Source organism: Lagenorhynchus albirostris, chromosome 4 (assembly GCF_949774975.1).
Source record: "Lagenorhynchus albirostris chromosome 4, mLagAlb1.1, whole genome shotgun sequence".
In the NCBI taxonomy this organism is placed as follows: domain Eukaryota; kingdom Metazoa; phylum Chordata; class Mammalia; order Artiodactyla; family Delphinidae; genus Lagenorhynchus; species Lagenorhynchus albirostris.
In genome coordinates this window covers 38517243-38524323 of record NC_083098.1, presented here as the reverse complement: position 1 = coordinate 38524323, position 7081 = coordinate 38517243, and positions in this window count along the sequence as shown.

The window sequence follows — 7081 nt, the reverse complement described above, 5'->3', positions numbered from 1 at the left end:
AAGAGAGAAGCCCGTGCCTCAACGAAAAGCCCATGTGCCACAACGAAAGATCCTGCATGCCTCAACAAAGATCTGGCGTGCCACAACTAAGGCCTGATGCAGCCAAAAATAAATAAAAAATAAATCTTTAAAAACATATTCAGCATTAAAAAGAAAAGATATCAGTGTGGCATTTGTGCTTTGATTTTTCTAACATACAGAGGGGAAAATTCTCAAGGAATGAGACTTGTCATGAGAAGGCTTCAAACTTGATTACCATATGCACAAAACAACCACATTGTTTTGCCTAATCTGCATGAAACCTCCCACAGTGGTAATAATATGAGCCTCTTAACTGAAATAGTGTGTTATATTTTTGGCAAGGAAACAGCAAGACAAAAAAAAAAAAAAAAAAACAAAGCAATTAGAATACGAATTAAAATATAGAAAAGTCATTTGAAAAAATAGCTGTTAACACTTCTCAATTTCAGTAGCAATTCTGCCTCTGAGGCAATATAAATCATGTATTAGACTTTCAGCCTCCTCAATAAATTCTTTATCGGCACCACAAATTTAGAACATATAAAAATATCAGCACCATTATCCCGTGTTAACCAGCATAGCTTGGTTCAGCTCTCACAACTGTAGTTCTGTAAAAGCAGATTTAGAGAATCACCAGAACAAATTAGCAATGTTGTTTAATAGAAGACATTATTAAGGTATAAAATATATTTTGTTAGGGAATAGTTACTTATAATTGGCAAACAATAATTTGTTTGCAGGCTTTCAATTTTGGATAGTCCAATTTGTCTAAAATCATCTTTCTTTAGTATTTCCTTTTGTCAATTTCATTTTCCTTATTCTATTATTTAGTCTTAACATAGCATTATCTCTGATTTGTTCCAGTGTTATTAAATGTCTACAATTTGCTAGGTGCTGGATAGGAAAAGGAAGGGATAAGAAGATAAGCTATTTTTCTACATTTGTAACATAAATACAGAAAAATTGCTAAAATGTAAGTAGTGCTTTTAGAAATAATGTAAGTGACTAATAATTTAGAAATAATCCATCAACATTTTTCTAGTTCATTAGATCTGTAATTTTAATGTAAATGTTTAGAATTTATTCTCATCATAATGTAAAAGCATGTTCTTTTATCTATAGAAAAAGTATCACAAATTATTTATTATATTTTAAGACAAAGTGTGTGACAGTTGAATAAAAAAAAGTTTATTAACTTTTTAAATTAAATCAAAATTATAATTCAAATGAACTTTGGAAAACACTAACTCGTTTGATTGGTTATTTTAATCGAGCCTCTACAATAACCATTGCACTTTAATATTCAAAATTGACAGTCATTCTCTCATGTCACACAGTAGTATAAGTACAGAGACTATTCCTCAATACCTTCTGCAGAAACTATGACCCTACTAATGCGAAAGGGCAAGGCTGTTGATGACCAGACAGCAGGTAGCAGGGAGTCAGGCTGCCCTCTTTTTGAATGCTACCTCTCTTCTGACTATTGTATTGTGTTCCATGGTGTGGGAGGAGGTCAGCGGGAGGACGTAACTGCCGGTTGACCTGTGAACTGGACCTGGGCAGTGGAAGTCTGCCTACCGTTCCCACAGTGGGAGCCGTTTTCAAGGATGCAGCCTTGAGAGAGCAATGTGTTGCCAAGATCTTCTGGACAGAATATGTGACTGAACCCCGTTAAGGCCTCTATAAAAACTCAAGATTCTGGCGGGCAGGTGTGAAGATGTACTGGTCTAGCAGCCGCCCAAGATAAGCCTCGTATGTAATTCCCTAGCTTATTAAGCTCGCCACCTACCTGGCACGGCTGCGGCTTTCTTCGGTTTCTCCCCTACCTCCGTGAACAGGGGCCAGTTTCAGATTTCACCTGGGAAGCTCCTGAGGGTGCCAACCAACAACGGAAGGGTCTGTTTCATTCTTTTTTGTTGTTGTTGGGGGTAGGAGTTTATTAATTAATTTATTTTTTGCTGTGTTGGGTCTTCGTTTCTGTGTGAGGGCTTTCTCTAGTTGCGGTGAGCGGGGGCCACTCTTCATCGTGGTGCACGGGCCTCTTAACTATCGCGGCCTCTCTTGTTGAGGAGCACAGGCTCCAGATTCGCAGGCTCAGTAGTTGTGGCTCACGGGCCCAGTTGCTCCGTGTTATGTGTGATCTTCCCAGACCAGGGCTCGAACCCGTGTCCCCTGCATTGGCAGGCAGATTCTCAACCACTGTGCCACCAGGGAAGCCCTGTCTCATTCTTCTGTCTCTCCTTGCCCTATGTGTTTTGGGCCAGTTTCGAATTTCATCCGGGAGAAGTCCTGAGCTTGTGAACCAACATATGGTAAGACAGTTTTGTTCTATTTTGTTTCAGTTTTTAAGCTGAAATGTTTACCCTAGAGTATAAAATTGGAAGGTGGGAGTTTTAACTTTAAATGTTTGTTCTCGTATGGTCCATGGAAGAGTGATGAAACCTTTTTCTGACCCATTCTCATCTTCATTCCCAATTTGCTCTCCTCTCACTGTCCCCTGCCCTCAGTCCCCTCATCAAGTACTCCCTGGGGAGACTCCAACTCTCTCCATGTGCCAGGAGAATCTTAAGGGGGTCTTGGCCCCAGAGCTTTTCATGCCTCTTATCAGCTCCCCTGTAGCAGATTTCAGCTGCCAAGGGCCTTACTTCTGCTTTGAGACTCCTGGTCTGAAGGGGTAGGAGGGAGGCTGCTCTGCAGAGCTGCAGTGAGTTGGGGGATGTCTGACTTTGTTTCAGGCTCTCCACCAACAATAACTGAGGCTCTTTTCTTCCAGAATTTATCTAAGTACAAATATACTTTACATACCTTAGTTTTCTTCCAAAAACCAATCTATTCCTAATGTGAAGAATATTAATACAACACTAATACACACCCATTAATACAACACTCATGTTAAGCTTCATGAAGTTGTAGTGTTCAAGTAATTAACAAGGAAGCCATTAGACCAAGGTGTCTCTAATGCCTGGGCTGCCTATGTAAACAAACAAAAGCCTAAACCAGAGTCAATTTCTGCAGATGCCTCAAGGTCAAGAAATGGAAACCTGAGAACAACCAATCACAAAGAGCCAACTAGGCTTTCCCAGATAAGGCAGGGTTTAAGCTACAGCCAATCAAATAATTTCCTTGCATTGTTTCTTAATCTGCTCTCTAAAAGCCTTTTCCTGGCTCCTGTTGGGGAGGGCACCTAATCATTTTCAGTTTGGTGCTGCCTGATTTGAATCACTGTATGCTCAAAGAAACTTTTAAAGAGTTTAATTTACCTTAGTTTATCTTTTAACTATAGTATGTTATTATTTTTAATAGTGTGCAATTATTATTGTGTTAAAGGAACACAGAGGTGATGGATTATTTATGTTGGTATTTAATAGTGTTGGATTGGGTCAGCAATAATACCAATGCTTTAAACCTGGGTGCAGTTTTCCTCCTAGTAGCATGTGACGAATTTCAGTTCACCTCCCAAGACAGAAACCTGGGAGTCAAGGCTCTTTTCTTGTCCAGTCTAATTTGCCATCATGCCCAGTTAATCCCACTTCACTGTTATCTCTTGACTCTGTTTTCTTTTCCCCAGCCCCTTTCTTATACTATAGGACTGCAGGATAAATTATAAACTTTGAATACAAGGCACTTTATCATCTGACCCTTGCCTACCTACTTTGTGGCCTCATTTGTAGCTACTACTCATTTGTGGTCATAAAAATACAGCACTCATGTTTCCTTCCACAGGAAGCATAATTGACTGATGGCCCCAGCTGCTGTCCTTCTGGATTCACTCTTGTGTTCATGTAAAGGCCATGTTTCCCAAAGCCTTCTCTCAGCCAAAGTCTGAGTAGCACGGGGATTCGTTCTAATGTGTACCCATTCTTATAGTTACAGGAGTCCTTGAATAGGTGACTTTGGCCAGAGGACTCCCCTGAGTTCTGCCTGGTGGAGACTTAGAACTGTGCCACATCTGAGACCCTGCCTATACAATCCTTCTCCATCCTCTCTCTCACAGGGCAGATGTGCATCATGATTTGAAGGCTTTTCCTACCTCCACAAGCTCCTTCTCCTTCACAGGGTTTTCCCCCAATAAATCTTTTGTGCATCTAATCCCATCTTGGCATTTTCTGTTTGGAGGACCCAAACTAACAAAAGTGGTGCCAGGAATGATTTGAAGAAAACTACAGGGACAAGAGGGGCTTTATAGCCAAGGAGCAAGGTGGGGGTCAGTGTATGGAAAATTACTAAGAAGAAACATCAGGAGTAAGGAAGGATTCTGGTTAAACTGATTTGACAGGATTCTTGCTGAAGACAGGCTAGGGTGATTAGATATCACCTGGAGGATGGTGAGAAATGAGGAATTTGATCAGATACGGAGGGTGGAGGATTCTGTCTAAACTGACTTAATGGATTCTTGCTGAACTGGGTGTGCAGGCCCAGCCAGGATGGACACTGAAGCCCAAGGTCAAAGCCTAATTGAGAAGGGGGCTTAGAAGAGCCTGACTAAAGTTTGGCCAAATAGAGAGTTTTTGTCCAACATATGTACTGCTACCTTTTTACTGCTAACCTGAATAGGAAATATTAATCTTGTGTAGAATGCAGGGTCCAGAGAAAATCACACTATGATTTTATTCAGAGACATTAGCATTAAGTGGATCTTAAAGGCAATCTTAAGGGGAAAAGAAACTGTTATAGGAAATCCACATGCATTTTTTTTGAAGGAGGTATAAGAAGGAGAAACAATAAACCAGTTATATCTTCAATACCTTAATCACCGAGGAAGCAGTGGATAAGTATTTTCAGAACCAGTAAAGGCTCCACTTTATTCTAGGAAAATGAATTATGGTGCTTGCTGCATTCACAACCCTTGCACAACTCTACCCATCTCCCTCACCCCCATACTCACAGCATATACGAAAAAGATAAGCCAAAACAGTCATATAATATAAAATAGCACCCTTGGCTACAGGTATTGGATTAGGAGCACTTGATCTAATGGCAGCCAGTGCATAGATATGTCTGTAATCTATGACATGCATGACTTAGCATGAAATGATGATCTGGGCCAATCATATTCTTACTCCCACATATATGACTGAGAAAAGAGAGAATCAGACAGTTAATAGTGAGTTTGAAGCCAAAGATGCATAGAGAGAAGCTCTTGAGATAGATTTGGGGCTACATATGAGGGATTAGATTTAGGTCTATGAAAAGTCAGGGCAATCTGAGTTATAAGCAGAAGCTTCAGGTGGAGAAAAGTTCCAGAATAAAGAGAGGAAAGAACTGGGCTAGTTGGTATAGTAGATTAAAGATGGTTGCAGATTCTTTGACACTTTGTCAAAGGTGAGGCAGACTTTTTTTTTTTTTTTTTGAACACTTGACCACTGCTTAAAATACAGTGGGAGTGATCCTGTGCCACTTTGGAATCTCAAGAGATTGTTAGCTTCCAATTCCCATTTCTTCGAATACTTACTCTGGGAAATAAGCAACATGCTATGCCACCAAAAGGCTCATGGAGAGGCCTATGTAGAGAACTAAGGTCCCTGATCAATAGCCTGGGGTGAGCTCCCAGCCAACAGTAGCACCAGTTTGCCAGGCATGTGAGTAAGCCATGATAGAAGTGGATCCTCCAGGTGTAGTTGAGCTGCCCCTACCGATACCATGTGGACCAGGAGAGAGCTATCCACGACCAGCTCTGCCCAGATTGTGGGTTCATGAGCAGAATAAATGACTGATGTTGGTATTTTTACTTATTATTTTTAATTGTGGTGAAATACACATAACATGAAAGTTATCATCTTAACCATTTTTAAGTATACAGTTCAACGTTATTACATGTATTCATGTTGTTGTGCAGCCATAATCACCATTCATCTCCAGAACTCTTTTCATTGTACAAAACTGAAACTCTATACCCAGTGAACAACAACTCCCCATTCTTCTTTTCCCTCAGTGCTGACAACCACCATTCTACTTTCTGTCTCTATTAATTTGACTCTTCTAGGAACCTCATATAAGTGCAATAACACAGTATTTGTCTTTTTGTGACTGGCTTATTTCACTTAGCATAATGTCCTCAAGGTTCATCCATGTTGTAGCATGTGTCAGAATTTCGTTTGTTTTCAAGGCTGTATTAAATTCCATTATATATGTATATCACATGTTGTTTATTCATTCTTCTGTTGATAGACACTTGGGTTGCTTTCACCTTTTGGTTATCGTGAATAATGCTGCTATGAACATGAATGTATTAATATCTGTTTGAGCCTCTGTTTTCAGTTACTTTGGATATATATTCAGAAGTGGAATTGCTCACTGCCATTTGTTTCTGAAAAGTGAAAATAAATTAAACTAAGGAGTACCATTCTACTTGTTATGAGTGAACCAAACTGGTCAAAAGAAAGAAATTCCTTTAGTATAGGATACATAGCAAACAAATCATTAAACATACAAATATAAATTTTCTAGATAAAAAATTTGACAAGGTATGGCAAATTAAATGTTTTTACGGGATATTATGGTGCCTTGTTCTACAAATTAAAGTTCTTAGTCAACAGGTATGGTCAAAACAAGACAACTTTTTCCAAAGCCATTCAAAAGTTTATGAATTCCTATAAGTACAGATGTTCCAGAGCTTTATAATATTATAAATATATTTTCACAAATGAGTTTATTTTTAGATAATTTTTCACTTAAAAAGACATACTTTATTTTGTCTCTGACTTGTATTAGTCTTTGGATTTTTTTGTGATTGTCCTAAGATTCACAGGTTAACAGAGCCATTGATTTTAACCATTAGCTTCAAGCTCCTATTTTATCTAACGTCTCATCAATAGTAAAATCTCTACCTCCCATGTGCCTATATTACTACCTTCATAAACTCTCTGAAAGGGGAAATTAAGAGCATTGAAATAACTCGAAGATAGCAAGGATCTCAACCATTAAGACAGAAAATTGTCATAGCTAACCATTTCCTGAATATTTGAGTTAGAAGTGTGAACGATCATGAAGAGTGTTGATATGTGAAGGGGTTTAATGTGTGTGTATGTTACACGTGTTTTTGTGCATCACTTAGACTGTC